This window comes from Medicago truncatula, chromosome 2 (genome assembly GCF_003473485.1).
Source record: "Medicago truncatula cultivar Jemalong A17 chromosome 2, MtrunA17r5.0-ANR, whole genome shotgun sequence".
Classification (NCBI taxonomy): domain Eukaryota; kingdom Viridiplantae; phylum Streptophyta; class Magnoliopsida; order Fabales; family Fabaceae; genus Medicago; species Medicago truncatula.
The window spans coordinates 29,630,429-29,655,312 of NC_053043.1; the positions used below are offsets into that span (position 1 = coordinate 29,630,429).

Here is a 24,884-nt window from a genome sequence, read left to right on the forward strand (position 1 = left end):
TGCCACATCACGTTTCAAACCGGACCACCAGAAAATCTTCTTTAAATCGTGATACATCTTCGTAGCTCCCGGATGGATACTCAAGCTACTTCTGTGACTCTCTTCAAGAATCATTTTCTTTATTTCTGCATCATCAGGAATGCAAATCCGACCTCGGAATCTCAACACACCGCGATCGTCGACTTTAAAGTCACTGTCTTCAGTCTGATTACTAGCAACCAACAAGTCTACAAACTTGACATCTACTTTCTGTGCCTCTGTAATACTCTTCAGAAATTCACTATCAATCTTCAGCATTCCCAGTTTCACTTTCTGAGGTGACCATTCACAAACCAAACTCAAATCTCTGAATTGTTCAAGTAACTCGAACTCTCTAACCATCAAAGCGGACATATGCAATGTCTTCCTGCTCAAGGCATCTGCAACAACGTTAGCTTTACCTGGATGATAATTCAAACCAAAGTCATAATCTTTCAACAATTCTAGCCATCTACGCTGCCTCATATTCAATTCCTTCTGATCAAATAAATACTTCAAACTCTTGTGATCGCTAAACACCTCAAACCTTGAACCATACAAGTAATGTCTCCATATCTTCAATACAAAGACCACAGCCGCCAACTCTAAATCATGCGTCGGGTAATTCTTCTCATGAATTCCCAACTGTCTTGAGGCATAAGCTACCACTTTACCATCTTGCATGAGTACACCGCCTAAACCCAACTTGGACGCATCACAATACACCACGAAAAGCTCATCGGACTTCGGCAAAATCAAAACTGGAGCAGTCGTCAAACGTTTCTTCAATTCACTAAAACTGTTCTCACAATGAACATCCCACATAAAAGCTTTACCTTTACAAGTCAACTGTGTTAACGTAAGTGCTAACTTGGAAAATCCTTCGATAAATCTTCTGTAGTAACCAGCCAAACCCAACAAGCTTCTAATCTCTGTAACTGACTTAGGAGTCTCCCATTGCGATACCGCTTCAACTTTAGATGTATCCACTGCAATACCATCACCAGAAATAACATGGCCAAGAAAGCTTACTTCTTTCAACCAGAATTCACACTTAGACAATTTAGCATAAAGTTTCTTCTCTTTCAACACTTGCAAAACAATCTTCAGATGCTCGGCATGTTCTTCTTCAATTTTGGAGTAAATCAAAATGTCGTCGATAAACACAACTACGAACCGATCCAAAAATGCATGGAAGATGCGATTCATATACTCCATAAATACTCCAGGTGCATTGGTCACACCGAAAGGCATAACTTTGTATTCATAGTGACCATAACGCATTCTGAAAGCTGTCTTCTGCATATCTTCATCTTTCACTTTAATCTGGTGATACCCTGATCTTAAATCAATCTTGCTGAAAACTTTTGCACCCACTAACTGATCCATCAAATCATCAATTCTCGGTAGTGGATACCTATTCTTGATAGTTACCTTGTTTAACTGACGATAGTCAATACACAATCTCATGCTACCATCTTTCTTCTTTACTAGCAAAACTGGCACTCCCCAAGGCGAAACACTTGGTCTAACAAATTTCTTTTCAAGCAAATCTTCTAACTGTTTCTTCAACTCAGCTAACTCGGAAGCAGACATACGATAAGGTGCCATCGACACCGGCTTCGTTCCAGGAACAAGATCAATAGAAAACTCGACTTCCCTTTCTGGAGGCACATCAGGAATTTCATTTGGAAAAACTTCAGGAAAGTCGCACACCACTTGAAGATTATCAATCGCTGCTTGATTCTCAATAGATAAAGAAGCCATCAACGAAAACATCAAAATACCATCGCGTTCCATTTGCTTCAGCTGTTTAGTAGATAAGAACTCTGCACCACCTTCCTCTTCAACGGAAGAGAAATACACTAACTTGCCAAAACAATTGATATAAACATGGTTGTACTCTAACCAATTCATACCGAGAATCACATCCATACCGCTCAAAGGTAGACAAACTAAGTCCATTTTAAAATCACGACCAAACATAGACAAAGGACATCGCAAACATACGAGAGAAGTAGTCACCGAACCCTTAGCTGGAGTTTCGATAACCATCTCTCCATTCATATCAGACAAATCAAGACCCAAAGCAGAAACACAATCGAAAGCAATAAAGCAATGCGTAGCACCAGTATCAATAATAGCAACTAACGGAGTATTAATAATATAGCAAGTACCTCTGATCAAACGATCCTCAGTCTCTGTCTGAGTACCAGCCAGAGCAAAAACTCGACCCGTAGTAGACGTCCTCTTCGGCTGCTTGCACTGGGAATCTATATGACCCTCTTCGTTGCAATTGAAGCACACAATATCATTTCGCTTACAGTCAGCTACAATATGACTCTTCTTGCCACACCGGACACATTTCTTGATCTCTACAGGACAAACATTACTCTTGTGGCCTTTCTCACCACAATTGAAGCAAGTAATCTCAGCTGGAGCATCCCTCTTCTTAGGCCGCCTATCGTCGACCATTCTCTGGTTGCCCTTATCAGCAGGGGCACTATAAGGCTTAGGGCGACTCTACTGGCCCTTGGTCTTCCGCTCATTCACAACCTTGTAATGAGCCTTTGTATCTTCCTCGTAGATCCTGCAGCTATTCACTAAATTAGGGAAAACTCGGAGCTGTTGATATCCGATCGCCCTCTTGATGTCGGGCCTCAAACCATTCTCGAACTTGATGCATCTCGAGAACTCAGCATTCTCAGCAGTATAGTGTGGGTAGAACTTTGCCAACTCCATGAACTTGGCAGCATACTCTGTCACAGACATGTTTCCTTGCTTCAGCTCAAGGAATTCGATCTCCTTCTTCCCGCGAACATCTTCCGAAAAGTATTTTCTCAGGAACTCTCTCCTGAACACAGCCCAAGTCACCACAGCTCTTTCTTGCTCAAGGGTAGGTTGAAGACTAACCCACCAATCATCAGCTTCCTCAGCTAGCTGATGAGTACCAAATCGTACCTTCTGGACCTCAGTGCACTGCATCACCACCAACATTCCTCACAGAATACATTTTTCCCTAAATAAGATTTGCATCATATTATACTCTTAATACACAATATGTTTAGATCAAATTCAGTTTGTGTTGCCTTAAATATCAAAATCAACTCATATTTGTTTGACAGTTCTCAAACATGGAAGCGCTGCAAATGCTGGATTCCACCTTGTAAATCAAAGTTTGGCAAAATTGTTAATCAAAGTTAAGCAAACAATAGCAAGAATTATACACCCCTAATACAACAATTAAAAAATGATTAATAAGAAGTCTACAAATTCATTCATTAGAATTAAAACGAAATTAATAATTTTTAAAAATGATTAATATGAAGTAAGAATGACAGATTGTGTAGTACCAACAATAAATAATAATAAGAATGAGAGATTGTCACTTTGAACATCATAAATAAATCAAAACCTAACAATAGGAAGATCAATCACCTTGATTTCCTCACATGATTAATTTTAAAAATTAAACATTTTTATGAAATGCGAGCAAGAATTTTATGAAATCGGGGCAAGAAAAACAATAAAAGAATAAGAAAACAAAAAAAAACAATTTAACAAACCAAGAAAGAAAATATTGGTTTAGTGAATATTTGTGTTGTATTTCGAAAGTGGTGTGAAAAGTATGAGTCTTTTTTTTTGGGTTGGAAGAAAGCAAAACAAACAAAGTATTGCGAATTCGATGAAAAATTACACCAATAACAAACTTGATGTGTGGAGCAAGGGATAGTCAAGCAACCAAAAACAAAGTGTATGAAACAATTATAAACACAAGCCAAAACTCGAAAACAACAGCGAGAGAAAAGAAGAGAGAACACAAAATAATTTGTTGACCCAATTCGGTCCAAATTGACCTAGTCTAAGGAAGAGAGCAGCCCTCCGTTCCACTATAAGTCTCCCGCCTAATTCTACCCAAAGTCCCAGCCTCTTCCCGTAACCAAGAGACTGAATCCTAATAGTGTTTCCCAAGGTGAATCAACCCTCAAACCCTAGTGTTTGTTCCAAAGAGACAAACTCTATACAAACCCTAGTTTTGTTGTTGCCTTTCTAAACCCTTGTTTCAGCGCCTCTATCACCCGGTTTGTACTGATACAATGTCTATATTTATAGTAAAAGAATCCTCAATAAATCTCCACCTTGACTCCAAATTAGTGATGATGTCAAACCATCAACCACCTTGCTGCTCTTTCCCTTGTTCCTACTACACCAAGTAGCTCCACAAGTTTACACCTAACCTCTTCAACCATCGAAATGCCTTCCGCCCTTTTGAAGATCCTTGTGTCCAAAATACTAAAGGAATTTTAGGTAGTTCCACAAGTGCACACCTTAACCCCTTCAGCCCTCGGAATGTCTTCCGCCTTCTCGAAGGTCCTTGTAGTCTAACTACGCTAGGTATTTTAGGTAGTTCCACAAGCATTCACCATAACCTCTTCAACACAGGACATCTCCCGTTTCCTTGAAGGTCTCCTTGCATCCAATCACCCTTGGCCCTTTTTTAGGGTAATCCCGCAAGCCGTGCTGTACATTCTTCAACCTCCGGAATGCCTTCCGTCTTCATGAAGAAATCCCTTGCTCACCACTAGAGCATAGCACTCAAGGTCCTCCATAGTCGTACCATTACCGATGTGTTCAACTCCACCTCACGCTGAGCGTACTCTACCTCAACTAGCAAATGCGTACATCCCACTATGTCTTCAACCTTGAAACTCCACCTCAATAGGTAGATCATGAGTATTGTTGCCTCCGCCTCTCCAGACTGATCATGAGTATTCTTACCACCGCCTCTCCAGGCTGATGTTGAGTGTTTAACGTCTTTCCAGACGACCACCGCTCCACTAGGCATCACTCCCAACGTGAGACACATCACCTTCTTCATCCTCCAAACAACGCCACACCATCAGAGCACCTGCATCCTCATAACCCTCAGAGACAATTTGTGCAGAGTTACCATTAATCTCTGGACAATCCTTCTTGAAGTGACCCATCTTGTGACAGTTAAAGCATTATGACTTTGACTTGTTACCACTCTTTCTCCGGTTACTTCTACCTCCACCATTCCCTCTTGAGACACTTAGGCCTTCACCGTGTTCATGAACTCTCAAGTCCTTGGACTTGGTCAACCCCTTGGTTCTCAAAGCCACTTGAACTTCTTCCAATGCAAGGTAACAGTGCCTTCTTTGCCATAGAGCATGGTATCTTTGAACAATTCAAAAGATTTTGGTAGAGCACACAACAAGAGTATAACTTTATCCTCATCCTCAAGTTGCACCTCAATATTCTCCAAGTCATCAAGGATTTTGTTTAACTCCGTGAGTTGCTCCATGATGGCCTTTGACTCCACCATCCTGAATGAGTGGAGTTGTTGCTTTAGGAATTGCCGATGAGCCAAAGACTTTGTCATATACAAAGATTCCAACTTTGCCCACATCGATGCCGTGGTTGGTTCCTTTGCTACTTCTCTCAAAACTTTATCCCCGAGGCACAAGACAGTGGCACTCCTTGCCTTGTCCACCATCTCGGTCTTCTCCGCTCGTGACATGGTGACCGGTAACAAACCTTCACCCTTCAAAGCTTTCTCACACTTTTGCTGTATTAACACCGCTTCCATCTTTACCTTCCATAAATGCAGTTATAGAGAGAAGGACAGTCGATCACCAGAAATGGGATTTTTATTGTTTTCTTGGCCTCCTTTTCCCCGATAGTGACCAACAGCCCTATGTAACGCCCTATTTTATTAATTATTTATTTTATTGAGTTTAGATGTCTTTTTATAATTTAGTTGATTTATTTTAATGAGTGATATTTTGTTATGTTATATGTTGATATTTATTAGTATAATATATATATGTTATTTGGTGTAGAAATATATATGTTATCTGGTGTAGAAATATATATGTTATCTGGTGTAGAAATATATATGTTATTTGGTGTAGAAATATATATGTTATAGAAATATATTTGTATAGAGATATATTTGTTATTTGTTATAGAAATATTTTATATTATACATATATATTAGAATAGAATATTGAGATGTGAGGGGCAGATTTGAAATAAGGGAGAATATGTTAGGTTTATAAAAAGAGAGGTTAGGAATAGAGAAACAAAATACGTGAAAACAGATTTTGGGAGAAAAGGGAGAAACCAAGAGAATAGAAGAGTCAGAGAAGAGAAAGCGGTAGAACCTTGCGATCAATCAATCTAAGGTAAGGGTGGGACTAACCTTCTTTAATCATAAGTATTTAATCCTGAAAAAGGGTTTAAACGTGTAGTTGTTAATAGGTTTTGATGTTGTAGAATTAGGGTTTGAAACTAAAATTGATTGTTGAAATAGTAGATAATCCGATGAATTAGGTTGATAATTGGTGATTTTCTAAAATAATGTTTTTGGTCAAGTTTTATACGGTTTTGAGTGCCTTATCATGTATAGAAATGGTTATAAAAGTTTTGGAATCAAATTTGGGCATTGGGAAGTCAAAATTGGGATTTTGGGGTAAAAAATGGTTTTTTCCCGAGAGCTGCACAGTGACAGCATTTCCTGTTACATGTTCTTGTGTCTTTTTCACACGTTTCTATTTTGAATTGGCCTTTGGTGGAAACATGAAAGTTGTAGATAATTGTGTTAGATTTCTTGTGGATTTGGTTTGACTTGAAAATGAATTTTGGTTTTTGAGTTATGATGAAAATACTCCAAGGAGGTCTTAGTGAAATTTTATGAAAATTCCGCATAACTATTTCTAGGTCAACCCAAAACTTATGGATTGTCTCCAAACTTCAAAGCTTGTGTACTATGAGTTCAATTAAGGTGTTTAAGAGTATTTAACCTATGTTATGATGTTATATGATGTTGTTCATGATTGATGAATTATTATATGAATGTATACGTTAATGAATATGATGTCCTATGATGTTGTTCATGATTGATGAATTATTATATGAATGTATATGTTGATGAATATGATGTTATATGATGTTGTTCATGATTGATGAATATGATGTTATATGATGTTGTTCATTATTGATGAATTATTATATGAATGTATATGTTGATGAATATGATGTTATATGAAGTTGAATTCTTATATGAATGTACCTATTGATAACTATGATGTTATATGATGTTATTAATGATTAATGTACTACTATATGAATATATATATATATATATATATATATATATGTTGATAAAAATGATATTATGATGCAAAGTCGTTGTTGTTATCGGTGTCGTTGTTGTCGTCAATGTCGTTAAAGTTGCAAGTTATTGCCAAAGTCGCTAAGTTGTAAGTTTTTGTTCTAAGTTGTTGAAGTCGTATAAGTTGTTGAAGTTGTCTAAGTCGTTGAAAGTTGTCTAAGTTGTTAAAGTTGTTGGTTGCTGAGTCCATGCATATTCATCTAAAGTTGAGGGCTTGATGCCCTATGAGCCTATTTGCTCTATTAAGTTGACGGCTTGATGCCCTGTGAGCCTATTTTCTCTACTAAGTTGGGGGCTTGATGCCCTGTGAGTATATTTATGCTCTATACGTTGGGGGCTTGATGCCCTGATTGGTACCACATGCATGTTTAAGTCGTTGTCGTTGCATTGTCAAATTGATGTCGATGTTATCGCGTTGTCGTTGTTGTCAAGTTGTCAATTACTAATGAATTGTTAATGAGAAACTATGTGAAGTATCAATATTATTTATTGTTGTTGTTTATGTTGTTTATGTGAAACATGGTTAATGATGATTTGAAGTTGATTGATGATTTATAGTTGGAACTATGTGAAGTATCAATATTATTTATTGTTGTTGTTTATGTTGTTTATGTGAAGCATTGTTAATGAAGATTTGAAGTTGATTGATGATTTATAGTTGGAACTATATGAAGGATCAATATTATTTATCGTTGTTGTTTATGTTGTTTATGTGAAGCATTGTTGATGATGATTTGTTGTTGTTCTGTGTTGATAAATTCTCTTACTTAAATTATTGTTTATTACTTTTATTAAAGATGATTAGGTGTTGTTATGTGTCGTTAAATTCGTTTAAAGAATTATACGCTTATTGTTATTGAATGTGAAATCTCACCCCTTCTGTTTGAATGTTGCCTCTACGTGGGTAACGTGCAGATAATCAGGATTAGCTGTTGAAGTGAGTTGACTCTCTCACGTGTCGTCTTAGGGTCGCTCTGATACGTAACATGTAACACTCCGTTTTCCCAACATAAAAATTTCACATAAATAATCATAGTAATCCTCATAAACGGAATTTTACACTTCTTTTCATAAAAACATAAACTAAATAAATAATTATTTATCCTTCAAAATTCAATCAACATAATATTTAATACATCGCAGCGGAATTTATTCAACATCTAAAGTAGTCTTTGGCACGAAGGCCTTATCATAAACATCTCATAAAAATCCAATCTAAAAACTTATTCATGAAAATTCATAAAGTAATACGTAAGGAATAGAAAAGCAATAACAAAGTTCTCATCCTGTTACGTATCAGAGCACCTAAGACACACGTGAGAGATAGCCCACTCACGACAGCAACTAACAACAACTTATTCTCGATCACCTGCAAGTTACCCATACGAAGGGCAACATTTTCAAGCAGAAGGGGTGAGATTTCACAAACAATAATATTAAGCATATAATTCATCAATTATATTTAACAACATAAACATCATCAATTCATCATAATCATAATTCTTCATAAAACATAACAACTTAACAACTCATGGACAACAGCTTATCAACTTAACAACTTGACTCGACAATGCGACTTCGACTTGACTATGCAACTTAATCCTCTTAATCATGCATGTGGTACCAATCCAGGGCATCAAGCCCTCAACTTAATTGAGCATAAATATACTCCCAGGGCATCAAGCCCCCAACTTAATTGAGCACAGGCTCCAGGGCATCAAGCCCCCAACTTTAATGAGTATGCATGGACTCAATCAACTTGTACAACTTAGACAACATCAACAACTTAAGACTCCAATACTTTGGAACAACATCTTTCATCTTAGACCGACACATGCAGCTTAATTAATATACAACAGCAACATAGGCAGCACATAGGTAATTCACAGCATAAGCATATCAATGATAAGAATTAACAACTTCAACATCATTCATTTTTCATATAAGTTATATAAATATTTCACAATGATCATCAACATTCAATAATCTCAATTCAGACTCTCAGAACAGCAATAATATTATAAATAACTTCACTCCTGCCCCAAGGTCTATCTCATAACAACTCGTTCGACAAAAATCATATGAACCCTTAACAAGGTAGTCTGTCTTTAAGGAGCTCGCGAGGCGAGGGACATTGCTCACTATGGCGAGTTCAGGAAATGGTTGTTCGCCTTGGCGAGTAAGCTGCTCATCTTGGCGAACAAGAAACTGGGTGCACTCGGGAATTTGACATTTTTCACCCAAAAATCCCACTTTTAACTTTCCCATGTTCAATTTCAATCTAAAAACTTTCCTAATCATTCTTATACATATTCTGGCACTCAAAATCATCTAAAGCTCGACTTAAGGAGTTAAATCACAAAATCAGGTTGACTCACTGATTAACTCGCTATGGCGAGTGGTCTGCTCGCTATGGCGAGCTATAAAGTGCAGCTCGCGAGGCGAAGGGAATTGCTCGCGAGCTGAGCGATGAACTTCATCACTCGCGAGGCGAGCCATGCTGCTCGCGAGGGCGAGCGATTAATTCAGGCTCGAGCAGAATGCAGATTTTCACGAAAATGCATCTAATCACATGGTTCTAAGCTTAAAACTGATTCTAAACATCACTCTATGGATTATCTAATGTCTGTATACACTTTCTACATCAATTCTACAAGTTTCCATCATCTAATCCTCAATTAATCACTTTTAACCTAATTTCCAACTTTCAAAAACTAAACCTACACATGTTAAATCTAATCATCAGAATCATAGGCTTAAGAAGATTGAATGTTAGTCTCACCCTTACCTTAATCAAAATCGATCAGCAGCCTCTCTTGGTTTTTCTCTCCTCTTGTTTTCCCTTTTCTCCAAAATTGGTTGTACGTGAAAATAATTCTAACCTATTTTCTCCATTTATCTCTTCCCATCTATTTTATCTTATTTCCTCTTTTTCCCACAAAACTCTCTAAATTCTTAAATTTTATTCTATTTTATCTCTTCCTATCTTCTCTCCTATTTATTTTATTTTCAAATTTTATTCCATTAAATAATAAAGTAAGGCCTCTTAAATAAAATAACACACATCACATAATCATATATAAATCAAATAAATCATATAAATTATATAATAGACTCTAAACTCTATAAATATAATCAAATAATCAAATAGGGCGTTACAACTCTCCCCAACTTATAGGATTTTCGTCCTCGAAAATTTACCTCAAGCAAACAACTCTGGATAAGACTCCAGCATCTTACTCTCCAACTCCCACGTTAAGCTTTCACCAGCCGCTCCTTCCCAAACGACTTTCACAAGAGGTATCTCTTTGCCTCTGATGAGTCATTTAATATCTATTTTTATATGTTATTTAGTTTAGTTTTAAATAGATTTTATTTTATTTTATATTAGTATTATTTCCTTTTTGAGTTAGTTTACTACAAATTGCATTTTATTATATTTCAGGAACGAATATTGGATGAATTGAGTCTTGGAGCAAAAGAAAGGGACTTGGAGCTGATTTAGTACGAAAATACGAAGATTCAGAGACAAAAATATGTCTCCCCAAAGTTAGAAACTTGGCACGGCCCGTGCTAGCATTGGCACGACCGTGCCACCCTCTAGAGTCACTTTTGCTGCTTTTGCTTAGATTTTAAGCTACTCTATTTTAGCCCGCAGTTTCTTGTGGAACATTCTAGTAATGTAATTGCTTAGATTTTAAGTCGAATGTATGCTATAAATAGAGTAGCTATCCATCACAAAGATTGATCTTTTCTTGGAATTCAATAAGTGACAATTGTCTTTCTAATAAAAGTTCTTTTCTTTTCTTTTTACTTTGTTGTCATTTACTTTTATGCTTTCTCTCTTCATCCCCATGTCTACGATGAAAATGAGTGAGTAGACTTCTCTTTGTCTTGGGATTGTTGGATAAGTCTAAATGACATAATCCTAATCAAGCCAAGCTCTAAGCCTTAATCTTATGTAACCCTAATTTCTTATCTAAATTCACCGCTTTAACATGGATCAACCATTATCAAACTGTGGAAACGAAAGTGGAGGGTTTGATAATTGTTTATCCATTATCTCAAATATCAATTCATAAAACGAAAGTGGAGCATTGATATTCGAACAAGTGAATTTAGACAAGGATTGCAAAGGCAGCGAAATAGTCTTTGCAATCTTTGAGACATATAGTTTCGATCTTCAAGGGAACTAATAATGATCAAGTCAACGAAATAGGCTTGGTTGTTAGAGGAACCAAAATCTAATAGTAATCAAGTCAGCGAAATAGGCTTGGTTGCTAGAGGAACAAAAGAGAAACTGTCTTGAGAAATTTGGTCTAACATAAAGTTATAAGCATATAGTTTGGTTTGTGAAGGACTTGTTATTTAGATGAACCAATAATCCCAAGGCTCCTTTTATATTATTATCTTTCAATCGTTCGAAAACCCCAACTTACAACTTGTTTATCCTCTAATAATCATCAAAGGTTAATTGAATTAAACTACTCCCTATCGAAACGATACTCTTTTCATACTACTTCGGTAAGACCGTGCACTTGCGGTTTTATCTCATCAAGTTTTTGGCGCCGCTTCCGGGGAGTAAACTAATTTAATTAACTCTTTCTTTGTGATTAGAACTCTTTCTTCTTCCTCTTTTCTTCTACTTCTTTGTTTCTTTGTGTTACCATTAACTTCTTGGGTTCTCGATTTCTTATGCGAAGAAGTGAAAGTCTAGGAGAATTTATTCCTGAGATTGAAAGATATTTGCATAAGAAAAAGAGAGAGGCAGAAAATAATATTGCTATGGCTGAACGCACTCTCAAAGAGTATGTTACTCCTTCAACGGAAGAACCATAAGCTATTATCGTGTACCCGACGGTTGAGGGTAACAATTTCGAGATCAAGCCTGCACTACTCAATTTGGTGCAGCAAAATCAGTTTTCTGGATCACCCACTGAGGATCCAAATCTCCATATTTCTTCCTTCCTTAGACTCAGTGGCACTATAAAAGAGAACCAAGAAGCCGTAAGACTTCATCTCTTTCCCTTTTCCTTAAGGGATAGAGCTAGCACTTGGTTCCATTCCCTAGAAGTCGGTTCCATCACTTCATGGGATCAAATGAGGCGAGCATTCCTTGCCCGATTCTTTCCCCCCTCTAAAACCGCCAAACTAAGAGACCAAATCACGCGGTTCAACCAAAAAGATGGGGAGTCTCTCTATGATGCGTGGGAGCATTTCAAGGAAATGCTTAGACTTTTTCCCCACCATGGCTTAGAAAAGTGGCTCATAGTCCACACTTTTTATAATGGCCTAACATATACCACTAAGATGTCTGTTGATGCAGCTGCAGGTGGAGCCTTGATGAACAAGAACTATACGGAGGCTTACGCATTGATTGAAGACATGGCTCAGAATCATTACCAATGGACCAACGAAAGAGCCATCACCGCCTCTACACCCTCCAAAAAGGAGGCAGGTATGTACGAGGTCTCTGATTATGATCACCTTGCTGCTAAGGTGTTGATGCCTTAACTCAAAAATTTGAAAAACTTAATGTTAATGTTGTCACACCTTCTCCTACATCTCCTCCTTGTGAAACCTGTGGTGTAACACCCCGTTTTCCCAATATTTAAAATTTCTTTAAAAGCATAACATTTATCAGAGTAAGCATCAAGCAACGGGATATCACATATAACGTAATCCAACAGTTAAATAATAATTTAACCAATATCTTAAACATTTGCAGCGGAAAATCATAAACATAAATCATAAACGTTTTGGCACGCAGGCCCAACAAATATCTCAAAAGAGTTTATCAAAGCATAAATTATCATGGCAGTTCACGTAAAAGAATGAAGCATGTTATAGCATTAACCCCATCCCGTTACGTATCAGAGCGACCTAGACGACACAGTGAGGCAAGGCCACTCACAGAAGCAACTGCACACTAAGCACGATCACCTGCAAGTTACCCATACGAAGGGCAACATTTTCAAGCAGAAGGGGTGAGATTTCATAATAAAATAACATTAATCAATGTAATTGCGAATCATAAATTAACATCATAATCATTCCATTATTAACTTTGCATAAATGCTAAACAGTTATCACGTAATCATATATCCAATCATTATAAACAACATAACATAATCAATGAACACTTATCACGTAATCACATATTCATTCATCATCAACAAGGCATCTTAATCATGACAATGTGACAATGCTCCTAGACTCCTTATATGCATGTGGTACCAATCGTCATCATAAGTATTAATATACTTTAATCGTGCGGAGGACAAAGCTCCTATAAAACGTGCGGAGGACAAAGCTCCTAATATTCGTGGTGAGGACTAAGCTCAATGATATGCTATGCATGGACACATATGAACAAAACATCGTAATCACTTATCAACATGCATCCAATAATTTGGAGCTAAACTTCATCATATAATTATGCACTTAGTTAAATAACGGAAGCAGCATAAACAGGTCACATAACAAGATGATATCATTATATCAAAGCACATAATTTGTATCATTATCACATCTTCTTATCTTGCATGAATATACAATACAATAGTTCATATTCGATTAATATTAATATAACTTAAACAACTCTACAGTCTGCATTAAACGACATCACTAGGTCTCATTACCAGTTAGGGGTTCACTCTTGATCAACAAGTGCGACACAGATCGCATAAACACATAAACAAGTTCATCCTGGTTGTACTCGCGAGGCGAGAGTACTTACTCGCCATGGCGAGCACACTCAACTCCCAAACTAAGGTTGTTCTGGGTTCCCTCTGATCCTACATTCATTCCTAATCAATACTAGGTATGTTCAGGCACTCAAAGGCATACAAGATTCAACTAAAAAGGTCGAAACACGAAATATGACATGCACTCTGCCTAAGCTCGCGAGGCGAGGAAGGGTTGCTCGCCATGGCGAGTTGCACCAAACAACTCGCGAGGCGAAGGGAAGGGGCTCGCGTGGCGAGCGATGAAGTTCATCACTCGCGAGGCGAGGATCATCCCTCGCCGTGGCGAGCGATGAACAGAAGCACGGGCAGACTAGGGTTTTTCTCAAAAATCCATCACACAACATGGTTCAAAGCCTAATTTTGATTCCAGAATTCATCCTAAACATATTCTAAGGTTAAAGGACGGTTCTTCCATTAATCTAACAAGTTTTACCGTTTGATCATCAATTTTTAGGGTTTTGACCTAATTCCAAAACTTCTCTAATTCAATCCTAACTTTGTCAACTAATCATCAGAATTACAGTAATTAACATTATTGAATTATTAGTCTCACCCTTACCTGGTTATGAAGAAATCCCAGCCCTCTCTATGCTCTTCTCCCTTCTAAGCTTTTTCTCCCTTTTTCCAAAAGTTTTCACGTACAATGAGTTTCTAAAATATTAGGTCCTCTCCTATTTATATCTCTTCCAAATTACTTATCTTATCTCACTTTCACCCCCAAAACTATCTAAAATATCAAAACAGCCCTCAACTAAATATTTTATATTATTTTCAAATCTTTATTTTATTTAACAATAAAATAAATTCTCTAATCTTATCAAATCCTCCAAAACTCATAACTTATCACGTCATCAATCAAATCATTAAAATCACCACAAATCACCAAAACATATCAAAATCATGCATATATTATATAATTATAATATAATTGCCTAAACTCGATCAAATAACGATTAAACGAAAGTGGGCGTTACATGTGGTATATTTGGTCATATTGGTGTTGATTGTCAGTTAGGTAGTGCTACTAATAGTATTGAGCAATTAAACTATGCTCAATACAACCAAGGAACGAGGCCAAATCAAAACTTTTACAAAAACCCTCAAGGTTCCTATGGACAAGTAGCACCATCTGGCTATACAAACAACCAGAGGGTGGCTCAGAAATCAAGTTTGGAAATTTTGTTGGAAAATTGCATGATGAATCAAAATAAACAACTTCAAGAACTGAAAAACCAAACAGGATTTCTGAACGACTCTCTCTCCAAACTCACTACCAAGGTTGATTCTATCGCCACACACACCAAAATGCTTGAGACCCAAATCTCCCAAGTGGCCCAACAAGTGGCCACATCTCTCAAACACCAGGAGTCTTTCCCGGTCAAACCAAAACAAACCCCAAAGCTCATGTCAATGCTATTTCTTGTGGGGGTAGTAAGTTAGAAGAGACCGTTGCTAAAGCCAAAAGTATTAAGGGAGAGAGTGTTAGGCTTCTAGGTAAGAAAGATGTGATAGAAAGTGAGAAACCGCTTGATAAGAACAAAGCCCTTTCCCCATTAAGGCTTACTAAGCTTAACTTGGAGGCTCAATTCGATAAGTTTGTCAATACCCTTAAGAAGATCTGCATTAAGATTCCCCTTGCGAAAGCTTTGTCTCGAATGCCCCTATATGCCAAGTTTATGAAAGAAATTTTTTCAAAGAAAAAGGCTATAGACCACAAAGAGACAATAGCTTTGACTAGGGAAAGTGGTGCAATCATCAAGAAGCAACCCCAAAAGCTTAGAGATCCAGGTAGTTTTGCCATCCCTTGTGTGATAGGGAAAGAAACCGTAGACAAAGCCTTGTGTGACTTAGGAGCTAGTGTTAGTTTGTTGCCTTTATCCCTCTTTAAAAAGATGGGAATAGGAGAGTTGAAACCTACCGAGATGACATTGAAGTTAGCCGATCGTTCTGTTATCCCCATAGTTGGATACGTTGAGGACATCCCCATTAAGGTAGAAGGGATATACATCCCGACTGATTTGTGGTTGTTGACATAGAGGAAGACCATGATTGCCCTATGATTCTAGGAAGACCCTTCCTCGCCACTGCGGGTGCTATAGTTGATGTTAAGAATGGTAGGATAGTTTTTCAAATGATTGATGATATGGTAGGATTTGAGTTCGAGAATGTTATGAAAGGTCCCGCCCTTTATTATTGCAATTTGATTAAAGAACATGATGTGAAAGAATGCTTTTTAGCGTCATCTACACAATACGATCTCTTTGATCCTTTCTAATGGACACTTTCTAACGTCAAGCTAATGACTATAAAGAAGCGCTTCATGGGAGGCAACCCACGCATTTAACCGCTTTTGTTTGTTTCTTTTTTGTTATTTTAAGTTGTTTTGTAGGTAATTGTCCGAGTATGATTCAAGAAAATGGAAAATTTTGAAGCCCCGTAGTCCAGAACCTTGGCACGGCCCGTGCTCACACTGGCACGGCCGTGCCAGACCTTGCCAAGCCAAATTCATGCAGCATTCCAGGAAGTTGGCACGGCCCGTGCTAAGGTTGGCACGGCCGTACCCGATCATCAGGTAAGCATAACCACAATTTTGGCCTTCTTCTTCCTTCACTCTCAACCACAAAACATCTCTCTACCTTCAAACTTCTCTCCAAAACCTCCATAACCACAAAACCTCAAACCTCCATATCTCCCTCAAAACTTCACCAATTCACACAACTTCTCCACCCAATCAATCACAAACACCATCCCAATCATAAACCCCCATTCAAAATCAACTTTCATCCATCCAAACCAAAATCACCCAAATTCGTAACCCCCATTACCCTAACCCAAAGACCCAGAAATTCATCACCAAACTCCACAACCCAACTCTCAAAACTCACTTAAACCTTCCCCACATCACTAAACCAACCTTTTCCACCAAAACAACCCCAAAACCAAACCATCACCAACACCACACCAAATCAAAAGCAAGGTCAAGGCAATGGCTTCAAAGAGAAGTGGAAAAGAAGTTGCAAGCTCATCAGGGGGCCCTCCTCCAAAGAAGAAAGCACAAACCAAGAATCATGGCATAATCTTCAGGGACAATAAGCAAAGAGATAGGTACAAAATTCTAATATCTAAACCTTTACATCCTTGCAGGTACCCTGATAATTATGACTTGAATAAGCTTGGCCTTAAAGACAATGTGTTTAATCTGCTACGAAGGTTAGGATGGGTTGATATGTTGAGACCTATGAGAGGGTATGAGAATTTCACCTACGAATTTTTAAGTTCTATTGTTTTTACGAAAGATAGGTTGAATTTCGATAACCCTAACCATAGAGTTTCTTTCCGGCTTATGAATATTGATTATGAGATGTCTCTTCAACACTTCTGTGATGAGATGGGCTTCGCAAATGTGGGGTTCATCCACGACTCTTGGAATCAAAATCTAAAGCCGGTTGACTATCAACCCGCCGCCTTTTGGGAACGAATTATCGGTCTTGACCAGTTTAACACACGTGCCAACAAAGCTAGCAACATTCACAACCCTGTACTTAGGTACCTTCAAAGGGTTATGGCTTGCACTATTTGGGGAAGGACTGAATTAGGGAACACTAGGAGCGATGAACTCTTCATGTTATGGGCTATGCTGCACAACCACCCCGTTAACACTTTGCTTTTACTTGCTTGACTACCTTTCCCATATAGGAAATAGGTCTGATGGTAAGGGAGAAATAGTAGTTGGTGATATCATCACATACATAGTTGGGCAACTAGGAGTGAGTGAGGACCAAGGGATAAACAAGATTGAGGGAAACAATAGGCTAAACATAGACACCCTTATCTCTATGAACTTCATAAAACCTCGACTCCCCTTTGTTTATACACTCAAACTCAACGTGCCCATTTTGATTTTACTTCCTAACCCATCTCGGACTAACACCGAGGTGGAAGAAAATTTGTTGTATGTTGATGATGACCCACAGGTGCATGAAGAACACGATGATGAAGGCGAGGAAGGTGCACACTTGCACCAAGAAGAGGAAGGTGCACAATTGCACCATGATGAGGAGCACCATGACCGTGATGCCAGAGAAACAAATGAAAATGCAAGATGGGCATGGATGCATACCGAGGTCGAGAGGATAAGTACCGAGCAACAAAGGCAAGGTGTTGAATTGTCGGGACTAAGGAATGATGTCCTAAGGGGCAACCGCATATCTGAAGACAATAACCAAACGCTTCGGAACATGATGCACCATTTTCACCTCCAAGGTCCTCCCTATGGACCTCAATGAAAAAAAAATGTGAGCTTTCCTCTTCCTCTCTTCCCTTACTCCTCCTCCTCCTTCTTCTTCTTCTCCTTTTTATTGTCTCCTCTTATTGGTCGTTTCTTGTACATGAAAGTAAACTCTTGTGTTTTAAGTTCTCCTGATATACCCACATCTTGTTTTAAAGTGAATAAAAACTCCAATGAGAAATGCACAAGTTGCTTCCCTTGAGTAAATGTATGAATAGGTATTTTAAGGAAATACGTTCTAATTTTAGTGGTACGTTAACCTTTAAAAATTCTCAAAAGTAAAAAATAGTATAAGTTAGTATAAAGGAGTTTATAAAAAGCCAAGCCAAAATTTATTTCAAGGTTGCATTATTGAATCTAGATTGGGGAAGGAGGTAGGCCCTCCGACTTCCTACGTGAAGGTAATGTTATCTTGAAAAACTTTAAAAGGCATCATTGAATCTAGATTGGGGAAGGGGGTAGGCCCTCCGACTTCCTACGTGAAGATGATGTTTTAAGGGGCACCATTGAATCTAGATTGGGGAAGGGGGTAGGCCCTCCAACCTCCTACGTAAAGGTGTTGTTCCTTAAATAAAGTACCCAAAATATGTAATTGGCAAAAGATCAAAAGGTCACAAAAACTCCCATCTCTCTTATATGAAATGAAGAAAGAATTTTTATTGGTTAATTTAGTACTAGGATTAGAACATGTTCCTCATTATATCTATCTTATACAGGAGCAAGAAAAGGGTTGGACTACACACACACACTCACTTAAGACTTGATTGTTGGGTTGAAAAAGGATTACAAGAAATGCTTGAGTTTGTGATTAGTATACTCTTTGAAATAAAAGCCTTTGAGGAGACATGTGCTTTGATTTAATTGTCATATGATAATGTTGTTTTATGCTACCATGTTTATGCCTTTTTCTTGAGGACAAGCAAAGATTCAAGTGTGGGGGAGTTTAATGAGTCATTTAATATCTATTTTTATATGTTATTTAGTTTAGTTTTAAATAGATTTTATTTTATTTTATATTAGTATTATTTCCTTTTTGAGTTAGTTTACTACAAATTGCATTTTATTATATTTCAGGAACGAATATTGGATGGATTGAGTCTTGGAGCAAAAGAAAGCGACTTGGAGCTGATTTAGTACGAAAATACGAAGATTCAGAGACAAAAATATGTCTCCCCAAAGTCAGAAGCTTGGCACGGCCCGTGCTAGCATTGGCACGACCGTGCCACCCTCTAGAGTCACTTTTGCTGCTTTTGCTTAGATTTTAAGCTACTCTATTTTAGCCCGCAGTTTCTTGTGGAACATTCCAGTAATGTAATTGCTTAGATTTTAAGTCGAATGTATGCTATAAATAGAGTAGCTATCCATCACAAAGATTGATCTTTTCTTGGAATTCAATAAGTGACAATTGTCTTTCTAATAAAAGTTCTTTTCTTTTCTTTTTACTTTGTTGTCATTTACTTTTATGCTTTCTCTCTTCATCCCCATGTCTACGATGAAAATGAGTGAGTAGACTTCTCTTTGTCTTGGGATTGTTGGATAAGTCTAAATGACATAATCCTAATCAAGCCAAGCTCTAAGCCTTAATCTTATGTAACCCTAATTTCTTATCTAAATTCACCGCTTTAACATGGATCAACCATTATCAAACTGTGGAAATGAAAGTGGAGGGTTTGATAATTGTTTATCCATTATCTCAAATATCAATTCATAAAATGAAAGTGGAGCTTTGATATTCGAACAAGTGAATTTAGACAGGGATTGGAAAGGCAGCGAAATAGTCTTTGCAATCTTTGAGATACATAGTTTCGATCTTCAAGGGAACTAATAATGATCAAGTCAGCGAAATAGGCTTGGTTGTTAGAGGAACCAAAATCTAATAGTAATCAAGTCAGCGAAATAGGCTTGGTTGCTAGAGGAACAAAAGAGAAACTGTCTTGAGAAATTAGGTCTAACATAAAGTTATAAGCTTATAGTTTGGTTTGTGAAGGACTTGTTATTTAGATGAACCAATAATCCCAAGGCTCCTTTTATATTATTATCTTTCAATCGTTCGAAAACCCCAACTTACAACTTGTTTCTCCTCTAATCATCATCAAAGGTTAATTGAATTAAACTACTCCCTGTCGGAACGATACTCTTTTCATACTACTTCGGTAAGACTGTGCACTTGCGGTTTTATCTCATCAGCCACTTAACGTCTTCACTTTTCGATCCTCAATTCTCACTGGTAAAGTCTCAACCGTAAGGTTATCTCTAACTTGCACATTATCTCTTTGGATCACATGAGATGGATCCGGAACATACTTCCGAAGTTGCGACACATCAAACACATCATGGAAATTCGAAAGATGCGGTGGTAAACCCACTCGATACGCCACCGTTTCAATCCTTTCTGATATCTGATACGGGCCAATAAACCTCGGAGTCAACTTCTTTCACTTCAATGCGCGTCCAACACCAGTCACAGGAGTAACTCTCAAAAATACGTGATCTCCTTCCTGGAACTCAAGGTCTTTCCTACGCTTATCATGGTAACTCTTTTGTCGACTCTGCGACGCTTTCATCTTTTCTTGAATCATCTTAACCTTCTCAGTAGTTTGTTGAACAATTTATTGTCCTAAAACCACACTCTCACCTAACTCGAACCAACACAACGGAGTTCTGCACCTTCTTCCATACAAAGCCTCAAAAGGTGTCATTCCAATGCTAGAATGATAACTGTTATTGTACGTGAACTCTATCAACAGAACATGACTATCCCAAGTTCCTCCTTGCTCAAGTACACAAACTCTCAACAAGTCTTCCAATAACTGAATCGTTTTTTCCGACTGACCATCTGTCTGCGGATGATACGCCGAACTCAACCTCAACTTAGAACCTAAAGCCTCTTGCAAACTCTTCCAAAATCTAGAAGTAAACCTCGGATCTCTATCTGATACAATGCTCGAAGGAACACCATGCAGCTTCACAATATCGCGGATGTAAATTTCCGCCAACTGGGATACAGGAAAACTGATATTAATCGGAATAAAATGAGCCGACTTCGTCAATCTATCAATAATCACCCAAATCGCGTCATTCCCTTTCGGAGTATTCGGCAAACTCGTCACAAAATCCATGGATATGCTATGCCATTTCCACTCTGGTACATCTAAAGGTGTCATCAACCCTGCAAGTTTCTGATGCTCAACTTTTGACTTTTGACAAATCAAACAGGAATACACAAACTGTGCCACATCGTGTTTCAACCCAGACCACCAAAACAACTTCTTCAAATCGTGATACATCTTCGTAGCTCCCGGGTGAATACTCAAGCTACTTCTATGACTCTCTTCAAGAATCATTTTCTTCATCTCATCATTGTCAGGAATACAAATTCTCCCTCGAAAACGCAACACTCCCTAATCATCGATTTTAAAATCGCTATCTTCAGTCTGATTACTAGCAATCAACAAGTCCACAAACTTAACATCAATTTTCTGCGCTTTTTTAATACTGTTCAGGAATTCACTATCAATCTTTAGCATTCCAAGTTTCACACTCTGAGGTGACATTTCGCAGACTAAACTCAAATCTCTAAACTGTTCAAGCAACTCAAACTCTTTTACCATCATAGCGGACATATGCAACGTCTTCCTACTTAGGGCATCTGCAACAACATTAACTTTACCTGGATGATAATTCAACCCAAAATCATAATATTTCAACAATTCAAGCCACCTTCGTTGTCTCATATTCAATTCTTTCTGATCAAATAAATTATTCAAACTTTTATGATCGCTGAACACTTCAAATCTAGAACCGTACAAATAATGTCTCCATATCTTGAGCACAAAGACCACTGCAGCTAATTCTAGATCATGAGTAGGATAATTTCGTTCATGAATCCTCAACTGTCTCGATGCATAAGCTACTACCTTGCCATCCTGGATAAGCACACCACCTAAGCCCAACTTGGACGCATCACAATACACCACAAAAGGTTCATCGGACTTTGGTAAAATTAAAACCTGAGCCGTCGTCAACCGCTTCTTCAACTCATTAAAACTGTTCTCACATTGAACATCCCACACAAAAGCTTTACCTTTACAAGTCAACTAAGTTAACGGAAGTGCTAACTTGGAAAATCCTTCTATAAATCTTCGGTAATAACCAGCCAAACGCAAAAAGCTTCTAATATCTGTAACCGACTTAGGAGTCTCCCATTGCGATACTGCATTAACTTTAGATGGATCTACTGCAATACCACTACTAGAAATAACATGGCCAAGAAAACTTACCTCTTTCAACCAGAATTCACACTTTGATAATTTAGCATATAACTTCTTCTCTTTCAACACTTGCAAAACAATCTTCAAATGCTCAGCATGTTCTTCTTCAGTCTTCGAGTATATCAAAATATCATCGATGAACACAACCACGAAACGTTCCAAAAATGCATGAAAAATACGATTCATGTACTCCATAAACACACCTGGCGCATTTGTAACACCGAAAGGCATCACTTTATATTCATAATGTCCATAACGCGTTCTAAAAGCCGTCTTCTGCATATCTTCATCTTTCACTTTAATCTGGTGATAACCCGATCTCAAATCAATCTTGCTAAACACACGTGCACCCACTAATTGATCCATTAAGTCGTCAATTCTTGGAAGTGGATACCTATTCTTTATCGTTACTTTATTCAACTGTCAATAATCAATGCACAATATCATACTACCATCTTTCTTCTTTACTAGCAATATCGGCGCTCCCCACGGTGAAACACTTGGTCTTACAAACTACTTATCAAGAAAATCTTCTAATTGTTTCTTCATCTCAGCCAACTCAGAAGCTGACATACGGTAAGGTGTCATAGACACAGGCTTCGTACCCGGAACAAGGTCAATCGAAAATTCAACTTCTCTTTCTAGAGGCACATCAGGAATTTCATCAGGAAAAACTTCTGGGAAACCACACACAACTTGTAACTTATCAATCATTGCTTGTTTCTCAACAGACAAGGACGCCATCAAAGAAAACATCAAAATTTCATCACGTTCTAATTGCTTCAGCTGCTTGGTAGACAAGAACTCTGCGCCACTTTCCTCTTCAGCAGAAGAAAAATATACCGACTTACTAAAACAATTAATATGAACATGGTTGTACTCTAACCAGTTCATACCAAGGATTACATCCATTCCACTCAAAGGTAAACAAACCAAATCAATTTCAAAATCTCGACCAAACATAGACAAAGAACATCTTAAACACACAAGAGAAGTAGTCACCGAACCCTTAGCTGGAGTTTCGACAACCATCTCTCCATTCATATTTGACATAGCAAGACCCAACTTAGAAGCACAATCAATAGCAATAAAACAATGTGTAGCACCAGTATCAATAATAGCAACTAAAGGTGTACTATCAAAATAACATGTACCTCTGATCAAATGATCCTCATTCTCTGTCTGAGTACCAGTCAAAGCAAAAACTCTCCCAGTAGTCTGCGCCTTCTTAGGCTTCTTACATTGCGAACCAATATGACCTTCCTCATTGCAGTTAAAACATACAACATCATCATGCTTACATTCGGCAAGTGTATGCCCTTTCTTACCACAACGAAAACACCGTTTCACATCCCCAGGACAAGCATTACTCTTATGGCCTTTCTCACCACAAGTGTAGCAAACAATCTCAGCAACAACATCTTTATTTCTAGGCCTCCTCTCATCATTCAATCTTTGTTTTCCCTTATCAGCAGGAGCACTGTAAGGCTTTGGACGAGTTTACTGACCTTTGCCTTTCCTCTCATTCACAACCTTGTAATGACCCTTAGTATCTTCCTCATATATTCTGCAACTGTTCACTAACTCAGAAAAATTACGGATCTTCTGGTAACCAATTGCTCGCTTGATCTCAGCACGCAAGCCATTCTCAAATCTGATGCACTTAGAAAATTCAGCAGTCTCAAAAGTATAGTGCGGATAAAACTTAGCCAACTCCACAAACTTTGCCGCATATTCAGTCACTGACATATTTCCTTGCTTCAGCTCAAGGAACTCAATCTCTTTCTTCCCGCGAACATCTTCCGGAAAGTATCTGTCTAGGAACTCTCTCCTAAACACAACCCAAGTAAAAACTGCACCATCTTGCTCTAGGATAGGTAGAAGACTCACCCACTAATCATCAGCTTCCTCAGCTAGCATGTGCGTACCAAAACGCACCTTTTCAACCTCAGTGCATTGCATAACCCGAAACACTCTCTCAATCTATTTGAGCCACGTCTAAGCTCCATTAGGGTCATACCTTCCTTTGAAAGTAGGCGGATGATTCCTCAAGAAATTTTCCAACATCCTAACCTCAGCATTAGCACCAACATTAGCATTAGGCTGATGCCCTACAGCTTTAGCCACAACTTCCAATGCAGCAGCAATTGCAGCGTCGTTTCTTCCAGCCATTCTTAGTTCTCTACACAACAAACACAATCAAAACAACATAAGACAGTATTACAATTGTTACTCAACAAGACACGACTCATCTACTTGGCCGGACGGACCGACCTGCTCTGATACCAATTGTAACACCCCGTTTTCCCAACATAAAAATTTCACATAAATAATCAGAGTAATCCTCATAAACGGAATGT

General features: G+C 38.0%; 1 non-coding gene across 1 annotated transcript; it reads right to left on the reverse strand.

Moving 5' to 3' along the window:
- Nucleotides 1-12,364: 12,364 nt before the first annotated feature.
- Nucleotides 12,365-12,471, reverse strand: LOC120578782 (small nucleolar RNA R71). The gene has a single exon (XR_005644593.1). It is a non-coding gene; the product is annotated as a small nucleolar RNA R71 (small nucleolar RNA).
- Nucleotides 12,472-24,884: the final 12,413 nt, after the last annotated feature.